The sequence below is a fragment of the Leiobunum rupestre genome, chromosome 6 (assembly GCF_980474605.1).
Source record: "Leiobunum rupestre chromosome 6, qqLeiRupe1.1.hap1, whole genome shotgun sequence".
Taxonomy (NCBI): Eukaryota; Metazoa; Arthropoda; class Arachnida; order Opiliones; family Sclerosomatidae; genus Leiobunum; species Leiobunum rupestre.
In genome coordinates, this window is record NC_143389.1 from 54,293,292 (window position 1) to 54,314,299 (window position 21,008).

At 45.6% G+C, this 21,008-nt stretch overlaps 61 non-coding genes across 61 annotated transcripts; all 61 read right to left on the reverse strand.

Annotated features, from left to right (window-relative positions):
- Positions 1–19: 19 nt before the first annotated feature.
- On the reverse strand, positions 20–91 carry TRNAD-GUC (transfer RNA aspartic acid (anticodon GUC)). Its single transcript has one exon. It is a non-coding gene; the product is annotated as a tRNA-Asp (tRNA).
- Positions 92–179: 88 nt separating this feature from the next.
- On the reverse strand, positions 180–252 carry TRNAV-CAC (transfer RNA valine (anticodon CAC)). The gene has a single exon. It is a non-coding gene; the product is annotated as a tRNA-Val (tRNA).
- Positions 253–428: 176 nt separating this feature from the next.
- On the reverse strand, positions 429–500 carry TRNAD-GUC (transfer RNA aspartic acid (anticodon GUC)). The gene has a single exon. It is a non-coding gene; the product is annotated as a tRNA-Asp (tRNA).
- Positions 501–588: 88 nt separating this feature from the next.
- TRNAV-CAC (transfer RNA valine (anticodon CAC)) lies at positions 589–661 on the reverse strand. The gene has a single exon. It is a non-coding gene; the product is annotated as a tRNA-Val (tRNA).
- A 176-nt stretch (positions 662–837) lies between these two features.
- TRNAD-GUC (transfer RNA aspartic acid (anticodon GUC)) lies at positions 838–909 on the reverse strand. Its single transcript has one exon. It is a non-coding gene; the product is annotated as a tRNA-Asp (tRNA).
- A 336-nt stretch (positions 910–1,245) lies between these two features.
- TRNAD-GUC (transfer RNA aspartic acid (anticodon GUC)) lies at positions 1,246–1,317 on the reverse strand. The gene has a single exon. It is a non-coding gene; the product is annotated as a tRNA-Asp (tRNA).
- An 88-nt stretch (positions 1,318–1,405) lies between these two features.
- Positions 1,406–1,478, reverse strand: TRNAV-CAC (transfer RNA valine (anticodon CAC)). The gene has a single exon. It is a non-coding gene; the product is annotated as a tRNA-Val (tRNA).
- A 176-nt stretch (positions 1,479–1,654) lies between these two features.
- On the reverse strand, positions 1,655–1,726 carry TRNAD-GUC (transfer RNA aspartic acid (anticodon GUC)). Its single transcript has one exon. It is a non-coding gene; the product is annotated as a tRNA-Asp (tRNA).
- Positions 1,727–2,063: 337 nt separating this feature from the next.
- On the reverse strand, positions 2,064–2,135 carry TRNAD-GUC (transfer RNA aspartic acid (anticodon GUC)). The gene has a single exon. It is a non-coding gene; the product is annotated as a tRNA-Asp (tRNA).
- An 88-nt stretch (positions 2,136–2,223) lies between these two features.
- On the reverse strand, positions 2,224–2,296 carry TRNAV-CAC (transfer RNA valine (anticodon CAC)). The gene has a single exon. It is a non-coding gene; the product is annotated as a tRNA-Val (tRNA).
- A 176-nt stretch (positions 2,297–2,472) lies between these two features.
- Positions 2,473–2,544, reverse strand: TRNAD-GUC (transfer RNA aspartic acid (anticodon GUC)). Its single transcript has one exon. It is a non-coding gene; the product is annotated as a tRNA-Asp (tRNA).
- An 88-nt stretch (positions 2,545–2,632) lies between these two features.
- TRNAV-CAC (transfer RNA valine (anticodon CAC)) lies at positions 2,633–2,705 on the reverse strand. The gene has a single exon. It is a non-coding gene; the product is annotated as a tRNA-Val (tRNA).
- A 174-nt stretch (positions 2,706–2,879) lies between these two features.
- TRNAD-GUC (transfer RNA aspartic acid (anticodon GUC)) lies at positions 2,880–2,951 on the reverse strand. The gene has a single exon. It is a non-coding gene; the product is annotated as a tRNA-Asp (tRNA).
- A 336-nt stretch (positions 2,952–3,287) lies between these two features.
- Positions 3,288–3,359, reverse strand: TRNAD-GUC (transfer RNA aspartic acid (anticodon GUC)). The gene has a single exon. It is a non-coding gene; the product is annotated as a tRNA-Asp (tRNA).
- Positions 3,360–3,447: 88 nt separating this feature from the next.
- Positions 3,448–3,520, reverse strand: TRNAV-CAC (transfer RNA valine (anticodon CAC)). The gene has a single exon. It is a non-coding gene; the product is annotated as a tRNA-Val (tRNA).
- Positions 3,521–3,696: 176 nt separating this feature from the next.
- Positions 3,697–3,768, reverse strand: TRNAD-GUC (transfer RNA aspartic acid (anticodon GUC)). The gene has a single exon. It is a non-coding gene; the product is annotated as a tRNA-Asp (tRNA).
- Positions 3,769–4,104: 336 nt separating this feature from the next.
- Positions 4,105–4,176, reverse strand: TRNAD-GUC (transfer RNA aspartic acid (anticodon GUC)). The gene has a single exon. It is a non-coding gene; the product is annotated as a tRNA-Asp (tRNA).
- Positions 4,177–4,264: 88 nt separating this feature from the next.
- Positions 4,265–4,337, reverse strand: TRNAV-CAC (transfer RNA valine (anticodon CAC)). Its single transcript has one exon. It is a non-coding gene; the product is annotated as a tRNA-Val (tRNA).
- Positions 4,338–5,328: 991 nt separating this feature from the next.
- Positions 5,329–5,400, reverse strand: TRNAD-GUC (transfer RNA aspartic acid (anticodon GUC)). Its single transcript has one exon. It is a non-coding gene; the product is annotated as a tRNA-Asp (tRNA).
- Positions 5,401–5,488: 88 nt separating this feature from the next.
- Positions 5,489–5,561, reverse strand: TRNAV-CAC (transfer RNA valine (anticodon CAC)). Its single transcript has one exon. It is a non-coding gene; the product is annotated as a tRNA-Val (tRNA).
- A 176-nt stretch (positions 5,562–5,737) lies between these two features.
- Positions 5,738–5,809, reverse strand: TRNAD-GUC (transfer RNA aspartic acid (anticodon GUC)). The gene has a single exon. It is a non-coding gene; the product is annotated as a tRNA-Asp (tRNA).
- Positions 5,810–5,897: 88 nt separating this feature from the next.
- Positions 5,898–5,970, reverse strand: TRNAV-CAC (transfer RNA valine (anticodon CAC)). Its single transcript has one exon. It is a non-coding gene; the product is annotated as a tRNA-Val (tRNA).
- A 335-nt stretch (positions 5,971–6,305) lies between these two features.
- On the reverse strand, positions 6,306–6,378 carry TRNAV-CAC (transfer RNA valine (anticodon CAC)). Its single transcript has one exon. It is a non-coding gene; the product is annotated as a tRNA-Val (tRNA).
- A 176-nt stretch (positions 6,379–6,554) lies between these two features.
- TRNAD-GUC (transfer RNA aspartic acid (anticodon GUC)) lies at positions 6,555–6,626 on the reverse strand. Its single transcript has one exon. It is a non-coding gene; the product is annotated as a tRNA-Asp (tRNA).
- An 88-nt stretch (positions 6,627–6,714) lies between these two features.
- Positions 6,715–6,787, reverse strand: TRNAV-CAC (transfer RNA valine (anticodon CAC)). Its single transcript has one exon. It is a non-coding gene; the product is annotated as a tRNA-Val (tRNA).
- Positions 6,788–6,964: 177 nt separating this feature from the next.
- On the reverse strand, positions 6,965–7,036 carry TRNAD-GUC (transfer RNA aspartic acid (anticodon GUC)). The gene has a single exon. It is a non-coding gene; the product is annotated as a tRNA-Asp (tRNA).
- A 338-nt stretch (positions 7,037–7,374) lies between these two features.
- Positions 7,375–7,446, reverse strand: TRNAD-GUC (transfer RNA aspartic acid (anticodon GUC)). Its single transcript has one exon. It is a non-coding gene; the product is annotated as a tRNA-Asp (tRNA).
- An 87-nt stretch (positions 7,447–7,533) lies between these two features.
- On the reverse strand, positions 7,534–7,606 carry TRNAV-CAC (transfer RNA valine (anticodon CAC)). The gene has a single exon. It is a non-coding gene; the product is annotated as a tRNA-Val (tRNA).
- A 992-nt stretch (positions 7,607–8,598) lies between these two features.
- TRNAD-GUC (transfer RNA aspartic acid (anticodon GUC)) lies at positions 8,599–8,670 on the reverse strand. Its single transcript has one exon. It is a non-coding gene; the product is annotated as a tRNA-Asp (tRNA).
- An 88-nt stretch (positions 8,671–8,758) lies between these two features.
- TRNAV-CAC (transfer RNA valine (anticodon CAC)) lies at positions 8,759–8,831 on the reverse strand. Its single transcript has one exon. It is a non-coding gene; the product is annotated as a tRNA-Val (tRNA).
- Positions 8,832–9,007: 176 nt separating this feature from the next.
- On the reverse strand, positions 9,008–9,079 carry TRNAD-GUC (transfer RNA aspartic acid (anticodon GUC)). The gene has a single exon. It is a non-coding gene; the product is annotated as a tRNA-Asp (tRNA).
- Positions 9,080–9,167: 88 nt separating this feature from the next.
- Positions 9,168–9,240, reverse strand: TRNAV-CAC (transfer RNA valine (anticodon CAC)). The gene has a single exon. It is a non-coding gene; the product is annotated as a tRNA-Val (tRNA).
- Positions 9,241–9,575: 335 nt separating this feature from the next.
- On the reverse strand, positions 9,576–9,648 carry TRNAV-CAC (transfer RNA valine (anticodon CAC)). Its single transcript has one exon. It is a non-coding gene; the product is annotated as a tRNA-Val (tRNA).
- Positions 9,649–9,824: 176 nt separating this feature from the next.
- TRNAD-GUC (transfer RNA aspartic acid (anticodon GUC)) lies at positions 9,825–9,896 on the reverse strand. Its single transcript has one exon. It is a non-coding gene; the product is annotated as a tRNA-Asp (tRNA).
- Positions 9,897–9,984: 88 nt separating this feature from the next.
- Positions 9,985–10,057, reverse strand: TRNAV-CAC (transfer RNA valine (anticodon CAC)). Its single transcript has one exon. It is a non-coding gene; the product is annotated as a tRNA-Val (tRNA).
- A 177-nt stretch (positions 10,058–10,234) lies between these two features.
- On the reverse strand, positions 10,235–10,306 carry TRNAD-GUC (transfer RNA aspartic acid (anticodon GUC)). The gene has a single exon. It is a non-coding gene; the product is annotated as a tRNA-Asp (tRNA).
- A 338-nt stretch (positions 10,307–10,644) lies between these two features.
- Positions 10,645–10,716, reverse strand: TRNAD-GUC (transfer RNA aspartic acid (anticodon GUC)). Its single transcript has one exon. It is a non-coding gene; the product is annotated as a tRNA-Asp (tRNA).
- An 87-nt stretch (positions 10,717–10,803) lies between these two features.
- TRNAV-CAC (transfer RNA valine (anticodon CAC)) lies at positions 10,804–10,876 on the reverse strand. The gene has a single exon. It is a non-coding gene; the product is annotated as a tRNA-Val (tRNA).
- Positions 10,877–11,870: 994 nt separating this feature from the next.
- TRNAD-GUC (transfer RNA aspartic acid (anticodon GUC)) lies at positions 11,871–11,942 on the reverse strand. The gene has a single exon. It is a non-coding gene; the product is annotated as a tRNA-Asp (tRNA).
- A 337-nt stretch (positions 11,943–12,279) lies between these two features.
- Positions 12,280–12,351, reverse strand: TRNAD-GUC (transfer RNA aspartic acid (anticodon GUC)). The gene has a single exon. It is a non-coding gene; the product is annotated as a tRNA-Asp (tRNA).
- Positions 12,352–12,438: 87 nt separating this feature from the next.
- Positions 12,439–12,511, reverse strand: TRNAV-CAC (transfer RNA valine (anticodon CAC)). Its single transcript has one exon. It is a non-coding gene; the product is annotated as a tRNA-Val (tRNA).
- Positions 12,512–12,688: 177 nt separating this feature from the next.
- Positions 12,689–12,760, reverse strand: TRNAD-GUC (transfer RNA aspartic acid (anticodon GUC)). The gene has a single exon. It is a non-coding gene; the product is annotated as a tRNA-Asp (tRNA).
- Positions 12,761–13,098: 338 nt separating this feature from the next.
- Positions 13,099–13,170, reverse strand: TRNAD-GUC (transfer RNA aspartic acid (anticodon GUC)). The gene has a single exon. It is a non-coding gene; the product is annotated as a tRNA-Asp (tRNA).
- An 87-nt stretch (positions 13,171–13,257) lies between these two features.
- TRNAV-CAC (transfer RNA valine (anticodon CAC)) lies at positions 13,258–13,330 on the reverse strand. Its single transcript has one exon. It is a non-coding gene; the product is annotated as a tRNA-Val (tRNA).
- A 994-nt stretch (positions 13,331–14,324) lies between these two features.
- TRNAD-GUC (transfer RNA aspartic acid (anticodon GUC)) lies at positions 14,325–14,396 on the reverse strand. The gene has a single exon. It is a non-coding gene; the product is annotated as a tRNA-Asp (tRNA).
- A 336-nt stretch (positions 14,397–14,732) lies between these two features.
- TRNAD-GUC (transfer RNA aspartic acid (anticodon GUC)) lies at positions 14,733–14,804 on the reverse strand. Its single transcript has one exon. It is a non-coding gene; the product is annotated as a tRNA-Asp (tRNA).
- A 744-nt stretch (positions 14,805–15,548) lies between these two features.
- Positions 15,549–15,620, reverse strand: TRNAD-GUC (transfer RNA aspartic acid (anticodon GUC)). Its single transcript has one exon. It is a non-coding gene; the product is annotated as a tRNA-Asp (tRNA).
- A 337-nt stretch (positions 15,621–15,957) lies between these two features.
- Positions 15,958–16,029, reverse strand: TRNAD-GUC (transfer RNA aspartic acid (anticodon GUC)). Its single transcript has one exon. It is a non-coding gene; the product is annotated as a tRNA-Asp (tRNA).
- Positions 16,030–16,116: 87 nt separating this feature from the next.
- On the reverse strand, positions 16,117–16,189 carry TRNAV-CAC (transfer RNA valine (anticodon CAC)). Its single transcript has one exon. It is a non-coding gene; the product is annotated as a tRNA-Val (tRNA).
- A 177-nt stretch (positions 16,190–16,366) lies between these two features.
- Positions 16,367–16,438, reverse strand: TRNAD-GUC (transfer RNA aspartic acid (anticodon GUC)). The gene has a single exon. It is a non-coding gene; the product is annotated as a tRNA-Asp (tRNA).
- Positions 16,439–16,776: 338 nt separating this feature from the next.
- On the reverse strand, positions 16,777–16,848 carry TRNAD-GUC (transfer RNA aspartic acid (anticodon GUC)). The gene has a single exon. It is a non-coding gene; the product is annotated as a tRNA-Asp (tRNA).
- Positions 16,849–16,935: 87 nt separating this feature from the next.
- On the reverse strand, positions 16,936–17,008 carry TRNAV-CAC (transfer RNA valine (anticodon CAC)). Its single transcript has one exon. It is a non-coding gene; the product is annotated as a tRNA-Val (tRNA).
- A 994-nt stretch (positions 17,009–18,002) lies between these two features.
- On the reverse strand, positions 18,003–18,074 carry TRNAD-GUC (transfer RNA aspartic acid (anticodon GUC)). Its single transcript has one exon. It is a non-coding gene; the product is annotated as a tRNA-Asp (tRNA).
- A 336-nt stretch (positions 18,075–18,410) lies between these two features.
- TRNAD-GUC (transfer RNA aspartic acid (anticodon GUC)) lies at positions 18,411–18,482 on the reverse strand. Its single transcript has one exon. It is a non-coding gene; the product is annotated as a tRNA-Asp (tRNA).
- An 87-nt stretch (positions 18,483–18,569) lies between these two features.
- Positions 18,570–18,642, reverse strand: TRNAV-CAC (transfer RNA valine (anticodon CAC)). The gene has a single exon. It is a non-coding gene; the product is annotated as a tRNA-Val (tRNA).
- Positions 18,643–18,819: 177 nt separating this feature from the next.
- On the reverse strand, positions 18,820–18,891 carry TRNAD-GUC (transfer RNA aspartic acid (anticodon GUC)). Its single transcript has one exon. It is a non-coding gene; the product is annotated as a tRNA-Asp (tRNA).
- A 338-nt stretch (positions 18,892–19,229) lies between these two features.
- On the reverse strand, positions 19,230–19,301 carry TRNAD-GUC (transfer RNA aspartic acid (anticodon GUC)). The gene has a single exon. It is a non-coding gene; the product is annotated as a tRNA-Asp (tRNA).
- Positions 19,302–19,637: 336 nt separating this feature from the next.
- On the reverse strand, positions 19,638–19,709 carry TRNAD-GUC (transfer RNA aspartic acid (anticodon GUC)). The gene has a single exon. It is a non-coding gene; the product is annotated as a tRNA-Asp (tRNA).
- Positions 19,710–20,047: 338 nt separating this feature from the next.
- TRNAD-GUC (transfer RNA aspartic acid (anticodon GUC)) lies at positions 20,048–20,119 on the reverse strand. Its single transcript has one exon. It is a non-coding gene; the product is annotated as a tRNA-Asp (tRNA).
- Positions 20,120–20,614: 495 nt separating this feature from the next.
- On the reverse strand, positions 20,615–20,687 carry TRNAV-CAC (transfer RNA valine (anticodon CAC)). Its single transcript has one exon. It is a non-coding gene; the product is annotated as a tRNA-Val (tRNA).
- Positions 20,688–20,865: 178 nt separating this feature from the next.
- Positions 20,866–20,937, reverse strand: TRNAD-GUC (transfer RNA aspartic acid (anticodon GUC)). Its single transcript has one exon. It is a non-coding gene; the product is annotated as a tRNA-Asp (tRNA).
- Between the last annotated feature and the right edge of the window lie 71 nt (positions 20,938–21,008).

A 21,008-nucleotide genomic window follows, 5' to 3' on the forward strand; every position in this document is an offset into this window, starting at 1 on the left:
AAAATGCAGCTAGCTATGCCTCCCCGGCGGGGAATCGAACCCCGGTCTCCCGCGTGACAGGCGGGGATACTCACCACTATACTACCGAGGACCGGAAAATAGCAGTTTTTTGAATTTTTTAAAAATTTGTAGAAAACTCCGAATATTTCGTTCTAACACAAGCCAAAAGGAAATCATTCTGTATCTACCAGGGCTCGAACTTGGGACCTTCCGCGTGTGAGGCGGACGTGCTAACCACTACACCATAGATACGCCAATAGCCGGATTATAAACGGAGGAAAATCGTCTAGGAGATAGAATTGCAATTTAACCAAGGCCCGAAACCGTGTACTTTTTTTCCAAACGGACGCTTTTGTTATCGTGATGAAACAGAATCGCTGACACCAAAATGCCTCTCTGCCATCTTTTAAAAATGCAGCTAGCTATGCCTCCCCGGCGGGGAATCGAACCCCGGTCTCCCGCGTGACAGGCGGGGATACTCACCACTATACTACCGAGGACCGGTAAGTAGCAGTTTTTTGAATTTTTTAAAAATTTGTAGAAAACTCCGAATATTTCGTTCTAACACAAGCCAAAAGGAAATCATTCTGTATCTACCAGGGCTCGAACTTGGGACCATCCGCGTGTGAGGCGGACGTGATAACCACTACACCATAGATACGGCAATAGCCGCATTATAAACGCAGGGAAATCGTCTAGGAGATAGAATTGCAATTTACACAAGCCCCGAAACCGTGTACTTTTTTTCCAAACGCACGCTTTTGTTATTGTGATGAAACAGAATCGCTGACACCAAAATGCCTCTCTGCCATCTTTTAAAAATGCAGCTAGCTATGCCTCCCCGGCGGGGATTCGAACCCCGGTCTCCCGCGTGACAGGCGGGGATACTCACCACTATACTACCGAGGACCCGAAAGTAGCACTTTTTGAATTTTTTAAAAATTTGTAGAAAACTCCGAATATTTCGTTCTAACACAAGCCAAAAGAAAATCAGTCTGTATCTACCACGGCTCGAACTTGGGACCTTCCGCGTGTGAGGCGGACGTGATAACCACTACACCATAGATACGCCAACAGCCGGATTATAAACGGAGGAAAATCGTCTAGGAGAAAGAATTGCAATTTAACCAAGGCCCGAAACCGTGTACTTTTTTTCCAAACGGACGCTTTTGTTATCGTGATGAAACAGAATCGCTGACACCAAAATGCCTCTCTGCCATCTTTTAAAAATGCAGCTAGCTATGCCTCCCCGGCGGGGAATCGAACCCCGGTCTCCCGCGTGACAGGCGGGGATACTCACCACTATACTACCGAGGACCGGAAAGTAGCAGTTTTTTGAATTTTTTAAAAATTTGTAGAAAACTCCGAATATTTCGTTCTAACACAAGCCAAAAGGAAATCATTCTGTATCTACCAGGGCTCGAACTTGGGACCATCCGCGTGTGAGGCGGACGTGATAACCACTACACCATAGATACGCCAATAGCCGGATTATAAACGGAGGAAAATCGTCTAGGAGAAAGAATTGCAATTTAACCAAGGCCCGAAACCGTGTACTTTTTTTCCAAACGGACGCTTTTGTTATCGTGATGAAACAGAATCGCTGACACCAAAATGCCTCTCTGCCATCTTTTAAAAATGCAGCTAGCTATGCCTCCCCGGCGGGGAATCGAACCCCGGTCTCCCGCGTGACAGGCGGGGATACTCACCACTATACTACCGAGGACCGGAAAGTAGCAGTTTTTTGAATTTTTAAAAAATTTGTAGAAAACTCCGAATATTTCGTTCTAACACAAGCCAAAAGAAAATCATTCTGTATCTACCAGGGCTCGAACTTGGGACCTTCCGCGTGTGAGGCGGACGTGATAAACACTACACCATAGATACGCCAATAGCCGGATTATAAACGGAGGAAAATCGTCTAGGAGATAGAATTGCAATTATACCAAGGCCCGAAACCGTGTACTTTTTTTCCAAACGGACGCTTTTGTTATCGTGATGAAACAGAATCGCTGACACCAAAATGCCTCTCTGCCATCTTTTAAAAATGCAGCTAGCTATGCCTCCCCGGCGGGGAATCGAACCCCGGTCTCCCGCGTGACAGGCGGGGATACTCACCACTATACTACCGAGGACCGGAAAGTAGCAGTTTTTTGAATTTTTTAAAAATTTGTAGAAAACTCTCAATATTTCGTTCTAACACAAGCCAAAAGGAAATCATTCTGTATCTACCAGGGCTCGAACTTGGGACCATCCGCGTGTGAGGCGGACGTGATAACCACTACACCATAGATACGCCAATAGCCGGATTATAAACGGAGGAAAATCGTCTAGGAGAAAGAATTGCAATTTAACCAAGGCCCGAAAATGTGTACTTTTTTTCCAAACGGACGCTTTTGTTATCGTGATGAAACAGAATCGCTGACACCAAAATGCCTCTCTGCCATCTTTTAAAAATGCAGCTAGCTATGCCTCCCCGGCGGGGAATCGAACCCCGGTCTCCCGCGTGACAGGCGGGGATACTCACCACTATACTACCGAGGACCGGAAAGTAGCAGTTTTTTGAATTTTTTAAAAATTTGTAGAAAACTCCGAATATTTCGTTCTAACACAAGCCAAAAGGAAATCATTCTGTATCTACCAGGGCTCGAACTTGGGACCTTCCACGTGTGAGGCGGACGTGATAACCACTACACCATAGATACGCCAACAGCCGGATTACAAACGGAGGAAAATCGTCTAGGAGAAAGAATTGCAATTTAACCAAGGCCCGAAACCGTGTACTTTTTTTCCAAACGGACGCTTTTGTTATCGTGATAAAAAAAAAACAGACACCAAAATGCCTCTCTGAAATCTTTTAAAAATGCAGCTAGCTATGCCTCCCCGGCGGGGAATCGAACCCCGGTCTCCCGCGTGACAGGCGGGGATACTCACCACTATACTACCGAGGACCCGAAAGTAGCACTTTTTGAATTTTTTAAAAATTTGTAGAAAACTCCGAATATTTCGTTCTAACACAAGCCAAAAGAAAATCATTCTGCGTCTACCAGGGCTCGAACTTTGGACCTTCCGCGTGTGAGGCGGACGTGATAACCACTACACCATAGATACGCCAATAGCCGGATTATAAACGGAGGAAAATCGTCTAGGAGAAAGAATTGCAATTTAACCAAGGCCCGAAACCGTGTACTTTTTTTCCAAACGGACGCTTTTGTTATCGTGATGAAACAGAATCGCTGACACCAAAATGCCTCTCTGCCATCTTTTAAAAATGCAGCTAGCTATGCCTCCCCGGCGGGGAATCGAACCCCGGTCTCCCGCGTGACAGGCGGGGATACTCACCACTATACTACCGAGGACCGGAAAGTAGCAGTTTTTTGAATTTTTTAAAAATTTGTAGAAAACTCTCAATATTTCGTTCTAACACAAGCCAAAAGGAAATCATTCTGTATCTACCAGGGCTCGAACTTGGGACCATCCGCGTGTGAGGCGGACGTGATAACCACTACACCATAGATACGCCAATAGCCGGATTATAAACGGAGGAAAATCGTCTAGGAGAAAGAATTGCAATTTAACCAAGGCCCGAAAATGTGTACTTTTTTTCCAAACGGACGCTTTTGTTATCGTGATGAAACAGAATCGCTGACACCAAAATGCCTCTCTGCCATCTTTTAAAAATGCAGCTAGCTATGCCTCCCCGGCGGGGAATCGAACCCCGGTCTCCCGCGTGACAGGCGGGGATACTCACCACTATACTACCGAGGACCCGAAAGTAGCACTTTTTGAATTTTTTAAAAATTTGTAGAAAACTCCGAATATTTCGTTCTAACACAAGCCAAAAGAAAATCATTCTGCGTCTACCAGGGCTCGAACTTTGGACCTTCCGCGTGTGAGGCGGACGTGATAACCACTACACCATAGATACGCCAATAGCCGGATTATAAACGGAGGAAAATCGTCTAGGAGAAAGAATTGCAATTTAACCAAGGCCCGAAACCGTGTACTTTTTTTCCAAACGGACGCTTTTGTTATCGTGATGAAACAGAATCGCTGACACCAAAATGCCTCTCTGCCATCTTTTAAAAATGCAGCTAGCTATGCCTCCCCGGCGGGGAATCGAACCCCGGTCTCCCGCGTGACAGGCGGGGATACTCACCACTATACTACCGAGGACCGGAAAGTAGCAGTTTTTTGAATTTTTTAAAAATTTGTAGAAAACTCTCAATATTTCGTTCTAACACAAGCCAAAAGGAAATCATTCTGTATCTACCAGGGCTCGAACTTGGGACCATCCGCGTGTGAGGCGGACGTGATAACCACTACACCATAGATACGCCAATAGCCGGATTATAAACGGAGGAAAATCGTCTAGGAGAAAGAATTGCAATTTAACCAAGGCCCGAAAATGTGTACTTTTTTTCCAAACGGACGCTTTTGTTATCGTGATGAAACAGAATCGCTGACACCAAAATGCCTCTCTGCCATCTTTTAAAAATGCAGCTAGCTATGCCTCCCCGGCGGGGAATCCAACCCCGGTCTCCCGCGTGACAGGCGGGGATACTCACCACTATACTACCGAGGACCGGAAAGTAGCAGTTTTTTGAATTTTTTAAAAATTTGTAGAAAACTCCGAATATTTCGTTCTAACACAAGCCAAAAGGAAATCATTCTGTATCTACCAGGGCTCGAACTTGGGACCTTTCGCGTGTGAGGCGGACGTGATAACCACTACACCATAGATACGCCAACAGCCGGATTACCAACGGAGGAAAATCGTCTAGGAGAAAGAATTGCAATTTAACCAAGGCCCGAAACCGTGTACTTTTTTTCCAAACGGACGCTTTTGTTATCGTGATAAAAAAAAAACAGACACCAAAATGCCTCTCTGAAATCTTTTAAAAATGCAGCTAGCTATGCCTCCCCGGCGGGGAATCGAACCCCGGTCTCCCGCGTGACAGGCGGGGAAACTCACCACTATACTACCGAGGACCCGAAAGTAGCACTTTTTGAATTTTTTAAAAATTTGTAGAAAACTCCGAATATTTCGTTCTAACACAAGCCAAAAGAAAATCATTCTGCGTCTACCAGGGCTCGAACTTTGGACCTTCCGCGTGTGAGGCGGACGTGATAACCACTACACCATAGATACGCCAATAGCCGGATTATAAACGGAGGAAAATCGTCTAGGAGAAAGAATTGCAATTTAACCAAGGCCCGAAACCGTGTACTTTTTTTCCAAACGGACGCTTTTGTTATCGTGATGAAACAGAATCGCTGACACCAAAATGCCTCTCTGCCATCTTTTAAAAATGCAGCTAGCTATGCCTCCCCGGCGGGGAATCGAACCCCGGTCTCCCGCGTGACAGGCGGGGATACTCACCACTATACTACCGAGGACCGGAAAGTAGCAGTTTTTTGAATTTTTTAAAAATTTGTAGAAAACTCCGAATATTTCGTTCTAACACAAGCCAAAAGGAAATCATTCTGTATCTACCAGGGCTCGAACTTGGGACCATCCGCGTGTGAGGCGGACGTGATAACCACTACACCATAGATACGCCAATAGCCGGATTATAAACGGAGGAAAATCGTCTAGGAGAAAGAATTGCAATTTAACCAAGGCCCGAAAATGTGTACTTTTTTTCCAAACGGACGCTTTTGTTATCGTGATGAAACAGAATCGCTGACACCAAAATGCCTCTCTGCCATCTTTTAAAAATGCAGCTAGCTATGCCTCCCCGGCGGGGAATCGAACCCCGGTCTCCCGCGTGACAGGCGGGGATACTCACCACTATACTACCGAGGACCGGAAAGTAGCAGTTTTTTGAATTTTTTAAAAATTTGTAGAAAACTCCGAATATTTCGTTCTAACACAAGCCAAAAGGAAATCATTCTGTATCTACCAGGGCTCGAACTTGGGACCTTCCGCGTGTGAGGCGGACGTGATAACCACTACACCATAGATACGCCAACAGCCGGATTACAAACGGAGGAAAATCGTCTAGGAGAAAGAATTGCAATTTAACCAAGGCCCGAAACCGTGTACTTTTTTTCCAAACGGACGCTTTTGTTATCGTGATGAAACAGAATCGCTGACACCAAAATGCCTCTCTGCCATCTTTTAAAAATGCAGCTAGCTATGCCTCCCCGGCGGGGAATCGAACCCCGGTCTCCCGCGTGACAGGCGGGGATACTCACCACTATACTACCAAGGACCCGAAAGTAGCACTTTTTGAATTTTTAAAAAATTTGTAGAAAACTCCGAATATTTCGTTCTAACACAAGCCAAAAGAAAATCATTCTGTATCTACCAGGGCTCGAACTTGGGACCTTCCGCGTGTGAGGCGGACGTGATAACCACTACACCATAGATACGCCAATAGCCGGATTATAAACGGAGGAAAATCGTCTAGGAGAAAGAATTGCAATTATAACAAGGCCCGAAACCGTGTACTTTTTTTCCAAACGGACGCTTTTGTTATCGTGATGAAACAGAATCGCTGACACCAAAATGCCTCTCTGCCATCTTTTAAAAATGCAGCTAGCTATGCCTCCCCGGCGGGGAATCGAACCCCGGTCTCCCGCGTGACAGGCGGGGATACTCACCACTATACTACCGAGGACCGGAAAGTAGCAGTTTTTTGAATTTTTTAAAAATTTGTAGAAAACTCCGAATATTTCGTTCTAACACAAGCCAAAAGGAAATCATTCTGTATCTACCAGGGCTCGAACTTGGGACCTTCCGCGTGTGAGGCGGACGTGATAACCACTACACCATAGATACGCCAATAGCCGGATTATAAACGGAGGAAAATCGTCTAGGAGATAGAATTGCAATTTAACCAAGGCCCGAAACCGTGTACTTTTTTTTCCAAGCGGACGCTTTTGTTATCGTGATGAAACAGAATCGCTGACACCAAAATGCCTCTCTGCCATCTTTTAGAAATGCAGCTAGCTATGCCTCCCCGGCGGGGAATCGAACCCCGGTCTCCCGCGTGACAGGCGGGGATACTCACCACTATACTACCGAGGACCCGAAAGTAGCACTTTTTGAATTTTTTAAAAATTTGTAGAAAACTCCGAATATTTCGTTCTAACACAAGCCAAAAGAAAATCATTCTGTGTCTACCAGGGCTCGAACTTGGGACCTTCCGCGTGTGAGGCGGACGTGATAACCACTACACCATAGATACGCCAATAGCCGGATTATAAACGGAGGAAAATCGTCTAGGAGATAGAATTGCAATTTAACCAAGGCCCGAAACCGTGTACTTTTTTTTTCAAAGCGGACGCTTTTGTTATCGTGATGAAACAGAATCGCTGACACCAAAATTCCTCTCTGCCATCTTTTAGAAATGCAGCTAGCTATGCCTCCCCGGCGGGGAATCGAACCCCGGTCTCCCGCGTGACAGGCGGGGATACTCACCACTATACTACCGAGGACCCGAAAGTAGCACTTTTTGAATTTTTTAAAAATTTGTAGAAAACTCCGAATATTTCGTTCTAACACAAGCCAAAAGAAAATCATTCTGTATCTACCAGGGCTCGAACTTGGGACCTTCCGCGTGTGAGGCGGACGTGATAACCACTACACCATAGATACGCCAATAGCCGGATTATAAACGGAGGAAAATCGTCTAGGAGATAGAATTGCAATTTAACCAAGGCCCGAAACCGTGTACTTTTTTTTTCCAAGCGGACGCTTTTGTTATCGTGATGAAACAGAATCGCTGACACCAAAATGCCTCTCTGCCATCTTTTAGAAATGCAGCTAGCTATGCCTCCCCGGCGGGGAATCGAACCCCGGTCTCCCGCGTGACAGGCGGGGATACTCACCACTTTACTACCGAGGACCCGAAAGTAGCACTTTTTGAATTTTTTAAAAATTTGTAGAAAACTCCGAATATTTCGTTCTAACACAAGCCAAAAGAAAATCATTCTGTGTCTACCAGGGCTCGAACTTGGGACCTTCCGCGTGTGAGGCGGACTTGATAACCACTACACCATAGATACGCCAATAGCCGGATTATAAACGGAGGAAAATCGTCTAGGAGAAAGAATTGCAATTTAACCAAGGCCCGAAACCGTGTACTTTTTTTCCAAACGGACGCTTTTGTTATCGTGATAAAAAAAAAACAGACACCAAAATGCCTCTCTGAAATCTTTTAAAAATGCAGCTAGCTATGCCTCCCCGGCGGGGAATCGAACCCCGGTCTCCCGCGTGACAGGCGGGGAAACTCACCACTATACTACCGAGGACCCGAAAGTAGCACTTTTTGAATTTTTTAAAAATTTGTAGAAAACTCCGAATATTTCGTTCTAACACAAGCCAAAAGAAAATCATTCTGCGTCTACCAGGGCTCGAACTTTGGACCTTCCGCGTGTGAGGCGGACGTGATAACCACTACACCATAGATACGCCAATAGCCGGATTATAAACGGAGGAAAATCGTCTAGGAGAAAGAATTGCAATTTAACCAAGGCCCGAAACCGTGTACTTTTTTTCCAAACGGACGCTTTTGTTATCGTGATGAAACAGAATCGCTGACACCAAAATGCCTCTCTGCCATCTTTTAAAAATGCAGCTAGCTATGCCTCCCCGGCGGGGAATCGAACCCCGGTCTCCCGCGTGACAGGCGGGGATACTCACCACTATACTACCGAGGACCGGAAAGTAGCAGTTTTTTGAATTTTTTAAAAATTTGTAGAAAACTCCGAATATTTCGTTCTAACACAAGCCAAAAGGAAATCATTCTGTATCTACCAGGGCTCGAACTTGGGACCATCCGCGTGTGAGGCGGACGTGATAACCACTACACCATAGATACGCCAATAGCCGGATTATAAACGGAGGAAAATCGTCTAGGAGAAAGAATTGCAATTTAACCAAGGCCCGAAAATGTGTACTTTTTTTCCAAACGGACGCTTTTGTTATCGTGATGAAACAGAATCGCTGACACCAAAATGCCTCTCTGCCATCTTTTAAAAATGCAGCTAGCTATGCCTCCCCGGCGGGGAATCGAACCCCGGTCTCCCGCGTGACAGGCGGGGATACTCACCACTATACTACCGAGGACCGGAAAGTAGCAGTTTTTTGAATTTTTTAAAAATTTGTAGAAAACTCCGAATATTTCGTTCTAACACAAGCCAAAAGGAAATCATTCTGTATCTACCAGGGCTCGAACTTGGGACCTTCCGCGTGTGAGGCGGACGTGATAACCACTACACCATAGATACGCCAACAGCCGGATTACAAACGGAGGAAAATCGTCTAGGAGAAAGAATTGCAATTTAACCAAGGCCCGAAACCGTGTACTTTTTTTCCAAACGGACGCTTTTGTTATCGTGATGAAACAGAATCGCTGACACCAAAATGCCTCTCTGCCATCTTTTAAAAATGCAGCTAGCTATGCCTCCCCGGCGGGGAATCGAACCCCGGTCTCCCGCGTGACAGGCGGGGATACTCACCACTATACTACCAAGGACCCGAAAGTAGCACTTTTTGAATTTTTAAAAAATTTGTAGAAAACTCCGAATATTTCGTTCTAACACAAGCCAAAAGAAAATCATTCTGTATCTACCAGGGCTCGAACTTGGGACCTTCCGCGTGTGAGGCGGACGTGATAACCACTACACCATAGATACGCCAATAGCCGGATTATAAACGGAGGAAAATCGTCTAGGAGAAAGAATTGCAATTATAACAAGGCCCGAAACCGTGTACTTTTTTTCCAAACGGACGCTTTTGTTATCGTGATGAAACAGAATCGCTGACACCAAAATGCCTCTCTGCCATCTTTTAAAAATGCAGCTAGCTATGCCTCCCCGGCGGGGAATCGAACCCCGGTCTCCCGCGTGACAGGCGGGGATACTCACCACTATACTACCGAGGACCGGAAAGTAGCAGTTTTTTGAATTTTTTAAAAATTTGTAGAAAACTCCGAATATTTCGTTCTAACACAAGCCAAAAGGAAATCATTCTGTATCTACCAGGGCTCGAACTTGGGACCTTCCGCGTGTGAGGCGGACGTGATAACCACTACACCATAGATACGCCAATAGCCGGATTATAAACGGAGGAAAATCGTCTAGGAGATAGAATTGCAATTTAACCAAGGCCCGAAACCGTGTACTTTTTTTTCCAAGCGGACGCTTTTGTTATCGTGATGAAACAGAATCGCTGACACCAAAATGCCTCTCTGCCATCTTTTAGAAATGCAGCTAGCTATGCCTCCCCGGCGGGGAATCGAACCCCGGTCTCCCGCGTGACAGGCGGGGATACTCACCACTATACTACCGAGGACCCGAAAGTAGCACTTTTTGAATTTTTTAAAAATTTGTAGAAAACTCCGAATATTTCGTTCTAACACAAGCCAAAAGAAAATCATTCTGTGTCTACCAGGGCTCGAACTTGGGACCTTCCGCGTGTGAGGCGGACGTGATAACCACTACACCATAGATACGCCAATAGCCGGATTATAAACGGAGGAAAATCGTCTAGGAGATAGAATTGCAATTTAACCAAGGCCCGAAACCGTGTACTTTTTTTTTCAAAGCGGACGCTTTTGTTATCGTGATGAAACAGAATCGCTGACACCAAAATTCCTCTCTGCCATCTTTTAGAAATGCAGCTAGCTATGCCTCCCCGGCGGGGAATCGAACCCCGGTCTCCCGCGTGACAGGCGGGGATACTCACCACTATACTACCGAGGACCCGAAAGTAGCACTTTTTGAATTTTTTAAAAATTTGTAGAAAACTCCGAATATTTCGTTCTAACACAAGCCAAAAGAAAATCATTCTGTATCTACCAGGGCTCGAACTTGGGACCTTCCGCGTGTGAGGCGGACGTGATAACCACTACACCATAGATACGCCAATAGCCGGATTATAAACGGAGGAAAATCGTCTAGGAGATAGAATTGCAATTTAACCAAGGCCCGAAACCGTGTACTTTTTTTTTCCAAGCGGACGCTTTTGTTATCGTGATGAAACAGAATCGCTGACACCAAAATGCCTCTCTGCCATCTTTTAGAAATGCAGCTAGCTATGCCTCCCCGGCGGGGAATCGAACCCCGGTCTCCCGCGTGACAGGCGGGGATACTCACCACTTTACTACCGAGGACCCGAAAGTAGCACTTTTTGAATTTTTTAAAAATTTGTAGAAAACTCCGAATATTTCGTTCTAACACAAGCCAAAAGAAAATCATTCTGTGTCTACCAGGGCTCGAACTTGGGACCTTCCGCGTGTGAGGCGGACTTGATAACCACTACACCATAGATACGCCAATAGCCGGATTATAAACGGAGGAAAATCGTCTAGGAGAAAGAATTGCAATTTAACCAAGGCCCGAAACCGTGTACTTTTTTTCCAAACGGACGCTTTTGTTATCGTGATGAAACAGAATCGCTGACACCAAAATGCCTCTCTGCCATCTTTTAAAAATGCAGCTAGCTATGCCTCCCCAGCGGGGAATCGAACCCCGGTCTCCCGCGTGACAGGCGGGGATACTCACCACTATACTACCGAGGACCCGAAAGGGGCACTTTTAGAATTTTTTAAAAATTTGTAGGAAACTCCGAATATTTCGTTCTAACACAAGCCAAAAGAAAATCATTCTGTATCTACCAGGGCTCGAACTTACGACCTTCCGCGTGTGAGGCGGACGTGATAACCACTACACCATAGATACGCCAATAGCCGGATTATAAACGGAGGAAAATCGTCTAGGAGAAAGAATTGCAATTTAACCAAGGCCCGAAAATGTGTACTTTTTTTCCAAACGGACGCTTTTGTTATCGTGATGAAACAGAATCGCTGACACCAAAATGCCTCTCTGCCATCTTTTAAAAATGCAGCTAGCTATGCCTCCCCGGCGGGGAATCGAACCCCGGTCTCCCGCGTGACAGGCGGGGATACTCACCACTATACTACCGAGGACCCGAAAGTAGCACTTTTTGAATTTTTTAAAAAATTTGTAGAAAACTCCGAATATTTCGTTCTAACACAAGCCAAAAGAAAATCATTCTGTATCTAACAGGGCTCGAACTTGGGACCTTCCGCGTGTGAGGCGGACGTGATAACCACTACACCATAGATACGCCAATAGCCGGATTATAAACGGAGGAAAATCGTCTAGGAGAAAGAATTGCAATTTAACCAAGGCCAGAAACCGTGTACTTTTTTTCCAAACGGACGCTTTTGTTATCGTGATGAAACAGAATCGCTGACACCAAAATGCCTCTCTGCCATCTTTTAAAAATGCAGCTAGCTATGCCTCCCCGGCGGGGAATCGAACCCCGGTCTCCCGCGTGACAGGCGGGGATACTCACCACTATACTACCGAGGACCCGAAAGTAGCACTTTTTGAATTTTTTAAAAATTTGTAGAAAACTCCGAATATTTCGTTCTAACACAAGCCAAAAGAAAATCATTCTGTATCTACCAGGGCTCGAACTTGGGACCTTCCGCGTGTGAGGCGGACGTGATAACCACTACACCATAGATACGCCAATAGCCGGATTATAAACGGAGGAAAATCGTCTAGGAGATAGAATTGCAATTTAACCAAGGCCCGAAACCGTGTACTTTTTTTTCCAAGCGGACGCTTTTGTTATCGTGATGAAACAGAATCGCTGACACCAAAATGCCTCTCTGCCATCTTTTAGAAATGCAGCTAGCTATGCCTCCCCGGCGGGGAATCGAACCCCGGTCTCCCGCGTGACAGGCGGGGATACTCACCACTATACTACCGAGGACCCGAAAGTAGCACTTTTTGAATTTTTTAAAAATTTGTAGAAAACTCCGAATATTTCGTTCTAACACAAGCCAAAAGAAAATCATTCTGTGTCTACCAGGGCTCGAACTTGGGACCTTCCGCGTGTGAGGCGGACGTGATAACCACTACACCATAGATACGCCAATAGCCGGATTATAAACGGAGGAAAATCGTCTAGGAGATAGAATTGCAATTTAACCAAGGCCCGAAACCGTGTACTTTTTTTTTCCAAGCGGACGCTTTTGTTATCGTGATGAAACAGAATCGCTGACACCAAAATGCCTCTCTGCCATCTTTTAGAAATGCAGCTAGCTATGCCTCCCCGGCGGGGAATCGAACCCCGGTCTCCCGCGTGACAGGCGGGGATACTCACCACTATACTACCGAGGACCCGAAAGTAGCACTTTTTGAATTTTTTAAAAATTTGTAGAAAACTCCGAATATTTCGTTCTAACACAAGCCAAAAGAAAATCATTCTGTATCTACCAGGGCTCGAACTTGGGACCTTCCGCGTGTGAGGCGGACGTGATAACCACTACACCATAGATACGCCAATAGCCGGATTATAAACGGAGGAAAATCGTCTAGGAGATAGAATTGCAATTTAACCAAGGCCCGAAACCGTGTACTTTTTTTTTCCAAGCGGACGCTTTTGTTATCGTGATGAAACAGAATCGCTGACACCAAAATGCCTCTCTGCCATCTTTTAGAAATGCAGCTAGCTATGCCTCCCCGGCGGGGAATCGAACCCCGGTCTCCCGCGTGACAGGCGGGGATACTCACCACTTTACTACCGAGGACCCGAAAGTAGCACTTTTTGAATTTTTTAAAAATTTGTAGAAAACTCCGAATATTTCGTTCTAACACAAGCCAAAAGAAAATCATTCTGTGTCTACCAGGGCTCGAACTTGGGACCTTCCGCGTGTGAGGCGGACTTGATAACCACTACACCATAGATACGCCAATAGCCGGATTATAAACGGAGGAAAATCGTCTAGGAGAAAGAATTGCAATTTAACCAAGGCCCGAAACCGTGTACTTTTTTTCCAAACGGACGCTTTTGTTATCGTGATGAAACAGAATCGCTGACACCAAAATGCCTCTCTGCCATCTTTTAAAAATGCAGCTAGCTATGCCTCCCCGGCGGGGAATCGAACCCCGGTCTCCCGCGTGACAGGCGGGGATACTCACCACTTTACTACCGAGGACCCGAAAGTAGCACTTTTTGAATTTTTTAAAAATTTGTAGGAAACTCCGAATATTTCGTTCTAACACAAGCCAAAAGAAAATCATTCTGTATCTACCAGGGCTCGAACTTACGACCTTCCGCGTGTGAGGCGGACGTGATAACCACTACACCATAGATACGCCAATAGCCGGATTATAAACGGAGGAAAATCGTCTAGGAGAAAGAATTGCAATTTAACCAAGGCCCGAAAATGTGTACTTTTTTTCCAAACGGACGCTTTTGTTATCGTGATGAAACAGAATCGCTGACACCAAAATGCCTCTCTGCCATCTTTTAAAAATGCAGCTAGCTATGCCTCCCCGGCGGGGAATCGAACCCCGGTCTCCCGCGTGACAGGCGGGGATACTCACCACTATACTACCGAGGACCCGAAAGTAGCACTTTTTGAATTTTTTAAAAATTTGTAGAAAACTCCGAATATTTCGTTCTAACACAAGCCAAAAGAAAATCATTCTGTATCTAACAGGGCTCGAACTTGGGACCTTCCGCGTGTGAGGCGGACGTGATAACCACTACACCATAGATACGCCAATAGCCGGATTATAAACGGAGGAAAATCGTCTAGGAGAAAGAATTGCAATTTAACCAAGGCCAGAAACCGTGTACTTTTTTTCCAAACGGACGCTTTTGTTATCGTGATGAAACAGAATCGCTGACACCAAAATGCCTCTCTGCCATCTTTTAAAAATGCAGCTAGCTATGCCTCCCCGGCGGGGAATCGAACCCCGGTCTCCCGCGTGACAGGCGGGGATACTCACCACTATACTACCGAGGACCCGAAAGTAGCACTTTTTGAATTTTTTAAAAATTTGTAGAAAACTCCGAATATTTCGTTCTAACACAAGCCAAAAGAAAATCATTCTGTGTCTACCAGGGCTCGAACTTGGGACCTTCCGCGTGTGAGGCGGACTTGATAACCACTACACCATAGATACGCCAATAGCCGGATTATAAACGGAGGAAAATCGTCTAGGAGAAAGAATTGCAATTTAACCAAGGCCCGAAACCGTGTACTTTTTTTCCAAACGGACGCTTTTGTTATCGTGATGAAACAGAATCGCTGACACCAAAATGCCTCTCTGCCATCTTTTAAAAATGCAGCTAGCTATGCCTCCCCAGCGGGGAATCGAACCCCGGTCTCCCGCGTGACAGGCGGGGATACTCACCACTATACTACCGAGGACCCGAAAGGGGCACTTTTAGAATTTTTTAAAAATTTGTAGGAAACTCCGAATATTTCGTTCTAACACAAGCCAAAAGAAAATCATTCTGTATCTACCAGGGCTCGAACTTACGACCTTCCGCGTGTGAGGCGGACGTGATAACCACTACACCATAGATACGCCAATAGCCGGATTATAAACGGAGGAAAATCGTCTAGGAGAAAGAATTGCAATTTAACCAAGGCCCGAAAATGTGTACTTTTTTTCCAAACGGACGCTTTTGTTATCGTGATGAAACAGAATCGCTGACACCAAAATGCCTCTCTGCCATCTTTTAAAAATGCAGCTAGCTATGCCTCCCCGGCGGGGAATCGAACCCCGGTCTCCCGCGTGACAGGCGGGGATACTCACCACTATACTACCGAGGACCCGAAAGTAGCACTTTTTGAATTTTTTAAAAAATTTGTAGAAAACTCCGAATATTTCGTTCTAACACAAGCCAAAAGAAAATCATTCTGTATCTAACAGGGCTCGAACTTGGGACCTTCCGCGTGTGAGGCGGACGTGATAACCACTACACCATAGATACGCCAATAGCCGGATTATAAACGGAGGAAAATCGTCTAGGAGAAAGAATTGCAATTTAACCAAGGCCAGAAACCGTGTACTTTTTTTCCAAACGGACGCTTTTGTTATCGTGATGAAACAGAATCGCTGACACCAAAATGCCTCTCTGCCATCTTTTAAAAATGCAGCTAGCTATGCCTCCCCGGCGGGGAATCGAACCCCGGTCTCCCGCGTGACAGGCGGGGATACTCACCACTATACTACCGAGGACCCGAAAGTAGCACTTTTTGAATTTTTTAAAAATTTGTAGAAAACTCCGAATATTTCGTTCTAACACAAGCCAAAAGAAAATCATTCTGTATCTACCAGGGCTCGAACTTGGGACCTTCCGCGTGTGAGGCGGACGTGATAACCACTACACCATAGATACGCCAATAGCCGGATTATAAACGGAGGAAAATCGTCTAGGAGATAGAATTGCAATTTAACCAAGGCCCGAAACCGTGTACTTTTTTTTCCAAGCGGACGCTTTTGTTATCGTGATGAAACAGAATCGCTGACACCAAAATGCCTCTCTGCCATCTTTTAGAAATGCAGCTAGCTATGCCTCCCCGGCGGGGAATCGAACCCCGGTCTCCCGCGTGACAGGCGGGGATACTCACCACTATACTACCGAGGACCCGAAAGTAGCACTTTTTGAATTTTTTAAAAATTTGTAGAAAACTCCGAATATTTCGTTCTAACACAAGCCAAAAGAAAATCATTCTGTGTCTACCAGGGCTCGAACTTGGGACCTTCCGCGTGTGAGGCGGACGTGATAACCACTACACCATAGATACGCCAATAGCCGGATTATAAACGGAGGAAAATCGTCTAGGAGATAGAATTGCAATTTAACCAAGGCCCGAAACCGTGTACTTTTTTTTTCCAAGCGGACGCTTTTGTTATCGTGATGAAACAGAATCGCTGACACCAAAATGCCTCTCTGCCATCTTTTAGAAATGCAGCTAGCTATGCCTCCCCGGCGGGGAATCGAACCCCGGTCTCCCGCGTGACAGGCGGGGATACTCACCACTATACTACCGAGGACCCGAAAGTAGCACTTTTTGAATTTTTTAAAAATTTGTAGAAAACTCCGAATATTTCGTTCTAACACAAGCCAAAAGAAAATCATTCTGTATCTACCAGGGCTCGAACTTGGGACCTTCCGCGTGTGAGGCGGACGTGATAACCACTACACCATAGATACGCCAATAGCCGGATTATAAACGGAGGAAAATCGTCTAGGAGATAGAATTGCAATTTAACCAAGGCCCGAAACCGTGTACTTTTTTTTTCCAAGCGGACGCTTTTGTTATCGTGATGAAACAGAATCGCTGACACCAAAATGCCTCTCTGCCATCTTTTAGAAATGCAGCTAGCTATGCCTCCCCGGCGGGGAATCGAACCCCGGTCTCCCGCGTGACAGGCGGGGATACTCACCACTTTACTACCGAGGACCCGAAAGTAGCACTTTTTGAATTTTTTAAAAATTTGTAGAAAACTCCGAATATTTCGTTCTAACACAAGCCAAAAGAAAATCATTCTGTGTCTACCAGGGCTCGAACTTGGGACCTTCCGCGTGTGAGGCGGACTTGATAACCACTACACCATAGATACGCCAATAGCCGGATTATAAACGGAGGAAAATCGTCTAGGAGAAAGAATTGCAATTTAACCAAGGCCCGAAACCGTGTACTTTTTTTCCAAACGGACGCTTTTGTTATCGTGATGAAACAGAATCGCTGACACCAAAATGCCTCTCTGCCATCTTTTAAAAATGCAGCTAGCTATGCCTCCCCGGCGGGGAATCGAACCCCGGTCTCCCGCGTGACAGGCGGGGATACTCACCACTTTACTACCGAGGACCCGAAAGTAGCACTTTTTGAATTTTTTAAAAATTTGTAGGAAACTCCGAATATTTCGTTCTAACACAAGCCAAAAGAAAATCATTCTGTATCTACCAGGGCTCGAACTTACGACCTTCCGCGTGTGAGGCGGACGTGATAACCACTACACCATAGATACGCCAATAGCCGGATTATAAACGGAGGAAAATCGTCTAGGAGAAAGAATTGCAATTTAACCAAGGCCCGAAAATGTGTACTTTTTTTCCAAACGGACGCTTTTGTTATCGTGATGAAACAGAATCGCTGACACCAAAATGCCTCTCTGCCATCTTTTAAAAATGCAGCTAGCTATGCCTCCCCGGCGGGGAATCGAACCCCGGTCTCCCGCGTGACAGGCGGGGATACTCACCACTATACTACCGAGGACCCGAAAGTAGCACTTTTTGAATTTTTTAAAAATTTGTAGAAAACTCCGAATATTTCGTTCTAACACAAGCCAAAAGAAAATCATTCTGTATCTAACAGGGCTCGAACTTGGGACCTTCCGCGTGTGAGGCGGACGTGATAACCACTACACCATAGATACGCCAATAGCCGGATTATAAACGGAGGAAAATCGTCTAGGAGAAAGAATTGCAATTTAACCAAGGCCAGAAACCGTGTACTTTTTTTCCAAACGGACGCTTTTGTTATCGTGATGAAACAGAATCGCTGACACCAAAATGCCTCTCTGCCATCTTTTAAAAATGCAGCTAGCTATGCCTCCCCGGCGGGGAATCGAACCCCGGTCTCCCGCGTGACAGGCGGGGATACTCACCACTATACTACCGAGGACCCGAAAGTAGCACTTTTTGAATTTTTTAAAAATTTGTAGAAAACTCCGAATATTTCGTTCTAACACAAGCCAAAAGAAAATCATTCTGTATCTACCAGGGCTCGAACTTGGGACCTTCCGCGTGTGAGGCGGACGTGATAACCACTACACCATAGATACGCCAATAGCCGGATTATAAACGGAGGAAAATCGTCTAGGAGATAGAATTGCAATTTAACCAAGGCCCGAAACCGTGTACTTTTTTTTCCAAGCGGACGCTTTTGTTATCGTGATGAAACAGAATCGCTGACACCAAAATGCCTCTCTGCCATCTTTTAGAAATGCAGCTAGCTATGCCTCCCCGGCGGGGAATCGAACCCCGGTCTCCCGCGTGACAGGCGGGGATACTCACCACTATACTACCGAGGACCCGAAAGTAGCACTTTTTGAATTTTTTAAAAATTTGTAGAAAACTCCGAATATTTCGTTCTAACACAAGCCAAAAGAAAATCATTCTGTGTCTACCAGGGCTCGAACTTGGGACCTTCCGCGTGTGAGGCGGACGTGATAACCACTACACCATAGATACGCCAATAGCCGGATTATAAACGGAGGAAAATCGTCTAGGAGATAGAATTGCAATTTAACCAAGGCCCGAAACCGTGTACTTTTTTTTTCCAAGCGGACGCTTTTGTTATCGTGATGAAACAGAATCGCTGACACCAAAATGCCTCTCTGCCATCTTTTAGAAATGCAGCTAGCTATGCCTCCCCGGCGGGGAATCGAACCCCGGTCTCCCGCGTGACAGGCGGGGATACTCACCACTATACTACCGAGGACCCGAAAGTAGCACTTTTTGAATTTTTTAAAAATTTGTAGAAAACTCCGAATATTTCGTTCTAACACAAGCCAAAAGAAAATCATTCTGTGTCTACCAGGGCTCGAACTTGGGACCTTCCGCGTGTGAGGCGGACTTGATAACCACTACACCATAGATACGCCAATAGCCGGATTATAAACGGAGGAAAATCGTCTAGGAGAAAGAATTGCAATTTAACCAAGGCCCGAAACCGTGTACTTTTTTTCCAAACGGACGCTTTTGTTATCGTGATGAAACAGAATCGCTGACACCAAAATGCCTCTCTGCCATCTTTTAGAAATGCAGCTAGCTATGCCTCCCCGGCGGGGAATCGAACCCCGGTCTCCCGCGTGACAGGCGGGGATACTCACCACTATACTACCGAGGACCCGAAAGTAGCACTTTTTGAATTTTTTAAAAATTTGTAGAAAACTCCGAATATTTCGTTCTAACACAAGCCAAAAGAAAATCATTCTGTGTCTACCAGGGCTCGAACTTGGGACCTTCCGCGTGTGAGGCGGACGTGATAACCACTACACCATAGATACGCCAATAGCCGGATTATAAACGGAGGAAAATCGTCTAGGAGATAGAATTGCAATTTAACCAAGGCCCGAAACCGTGTACTTTTTTTTTCCAAGCGGACGCTTTTGTTATCGTGATGAAACAGAATCGCTGACACCAAAATGCCTCTCTGCCATCTTTTAGAAATGCAGCTAGCTATGCCTCCCCGGCGGGGAATCGAACCCCGGTCTCCCGCGTGACAGGCGGGGATACTCACCACTATACTACCGAGGACCCGAAAGTAGCACTTTTTGAATTTTTTAAAAATTTGTAGAAAACTCCGAATATTTCGTTCTAACACAAGCCAAAAGAAAATCATTCTGTGTCTACCAGGGCTCGAACTTGGGACCTTCCGCGTGTGAGGCGGACTTGATAACCACTACACCATAGATACGCCAATAGCCGGATTATAAACGGAGGAAAATCGTCTAGGAGAAAGAATTGCAATTTAACCAAGGCCCGAAACCGTGTACTTTTTTTCCAAACGGACGCTTTTGTTATCGTGATGAAACAGAATCGCTGACACCAAAATGCCTCTCTGCCATCTTTTAAAAATGCAGCTAGCTATGCCTCCCCAGCGGGGAATCGAACCCCGGTCTCCCGCGTGACAGGCGGGGATACTCACCACTATACTACCGAGGACCCGAAAGGAGCACTTTTAGAATTTTTTAAAAATTTGTAGGAAACTCCGAATATTTCGTTCTAACACAAGCCAAAAGAAAATCATTCTGTATCTACCAGGGCTCGAACTTGGGACCTTCCGCGTGTGAGGCGGACGTGATAACCACTACACCATAGATACGCCAATAGCCGGATTATAAACGGAGGAAAATCGTCTAGGAGATAGAATTGCAATTTAACCAAGGCCCGAAACCGTGTACTTTTTTTTTCCAAGCGGACGCTTTTGTTATCGTGATGAAACAGAATCGCTGACACCAAAATGCCTCTCTGCCATCTTTTAGAAATGCAGCTAGCTATGCCTCCCCGGCGGGGAATCGAACCCCGGTCTCCCGCGTGACAGGCGGGGATACTCACCACTATACTACCGAGGACCCGAAAGTAGCACTTTTTGAATTTTTTAAAAATTTGTAGAAAACTCCGAATATTTCGTTCTAACACAAGC